Source organism: Hylaeus volcanicus, chromosome 7 (genome assembly GCF_026283585.1).
Source record: "Hylaeus volcanicus isolate JK05 chromosome 7, UHH_iyHylVolc1.0_haploid, whole genome shotgun sequence".
NCBI classification, from domain to species: Eukaryota; Metazoa; Arthropoda; class Insecta; order Hymenoptera; family Colletidae; genus Hylaeus; species Hylaeus volcanicus.
Window position 1 is genome coordinate 7,132,458 of NC_071982.1, and position 1,909 is coordinate 7,134,366.

The 1,909-nt window shown below is 44.2% G+C and overlaps 1 protein-coding gene across 1 annotated transcript in view; it reads left to right on the forward strand.

The window, feature by feature from the left end:
• LOC128880136 (Kv channel-interacting protein 1) overlaps positions 1-1,909 on the forward strand; it is a 36,555-nt gene that overhangs the window by 16,907 nt on the left and 17,739 nt on the right. The gene's annotated exons all lie outside the window — the stretch shown is intronic.

A 1,909-nucleotide genomic window follows, 5' to 3' on the forward strand; every position in this document is an offset into this window, starting at 1 on the left:
CTCAGACTCCCTAAGATCAATGTTCCAAAGCTCACTGTGTCAAACATCAGTGTCTCAAAGCTCACTGTTTCAAAGCTTAGTACCTCTAAGCTCAGCGTTCCAAAGCTCAGTATTTCCAAGCTCAGTGCTTCTAAACGAATAATCCCTTACCCTGCCATTAGCCACAAACCCTTGGAAACGATAATGAAAGTCGAAATCCAAGTGTGACTCGATGATACAAATTCCCATTGGAAAAAGAAACCACGAAATACTAGAAGACAGAAGATATCGTTAAACTAGACACCTCGAAGATCCTTCCGAATTCAAACTCGAGTAAACGTTTAGGATTCACCAAAACTTTCGGACTATACTTGGAGCTTTCAGTTCCACTGTGGAAGCGTTGAACGCCGAGTAGTATTGACCCGACGTACACCTCCGACATTTACGTTTGTGCGATCTAAACAGCAACCTTGAGGCGACTTCGACTCGAGGAGCACCCAACCGCTGTCCTCGAAACACTGCGTAAATATTTCACGAGTGACGGGAAACTGGCGCGGTAGTTGGCTTTAGGCCTGTGCTGTTTCGTCCGTCGCGAAAAATGGTACACTCGGAACGTAAAATTTGCCCTTCCCAACCAGAATGTGCTCGTCATGGAAATTACCGATGCTGTATATCGCCGAAAAGTACACCCGTCACAAAAAATGCGAGACTTTCGCTTGAGATCGATTCCTTGATCCGATACGAATATAAAAAGTCCTTTTCCGTTTCGAAATCCGACCCTTCGTTATCGAGATACAAGCAGTTTAAGTTCTTCCCGCGTGCGCGCACGCGCAGACGCGCGATCACCTGACCGCGACCAAAATGGCGTCCACGCGAAGTCACCGAGCCGAATTTTAACCGCTTATATCTAGATAACGAACCTTCGGATCGTAAAACGGCAAAGAACTTTTCTATTCCTTTTCAAGCGACGAATTAATTCCGCCGAGAGATTCCACATTTTTCCCAGGGTCCTGTATATTAAATTAATAATATTAACGTATACCCGCCGGCAACCCTGTGCGTGAAAGTTCCAAGGCTCGTTAAAGTTAGAAGGTTCGTGTGCGCGATAGGTAGGAGTTCGCGAACTCGTTTGTCTAATCGACCTTTACGCCCGGTTCTCCGCAAAGTAACGAGCCTAAACGCGACCCAAGAATCCTCCCGACGCTCCTAAACGTCAAGGTCCCAGCCTCGACGCGGCCTCCGGCTAACATTCTTCGATTTCCTCTAGATACCAAACGCTTTCATGCCGCGCCCTTAAATAGAATCGAGTTCAATAGGACGTGCTAACGCTTGTCTAACCTTTACACCCTCATTGAAAAACTTCTGTCTAGAAGCTGAACGATACCCCGAGAAGCTAGGTCGCGTCAAAGGAAACAGGGGGAATCGATAAAAGCAGAGGAGCTTCTTCGACGGCTATGATATGCCATCAAAAGAATAGGGAACGCTCGAGCGTTCGAACGATCGTTTAATCTCGAAACGTGTGTCTTCGTTTAAAACAATTATTTTTTATAGAATCTACTAGCTGTGCCCCGCGTGGAATATTATTCTTATTCTAGAATATCCCAGCGCCACCCATCGGGTCTGAATTTTAACATTTTTAAATTAAAAAAAGTCTTTCCTTTTACTTAAATATTGTACGGTGTGAATTCGAGCCAAATCGGTTCATGAATAAGAATTTTAGAAGAAAAGCTACCCCAACGCCACCTATCGGGTCCAAATCTTTGACTTTTTTTATTTCAACATTATATGGTGTGAATTTGAGCCAAATCGTTCCATGAATAAGAATTTTAGAAGAAAAGCTACCCCAACGCCACCTATCGGGTCCAAATCTTTGACTTTTTTTAATTTCAACATTATATGGTGTGAATTCGAGCCAAATCGGTTCATGAAT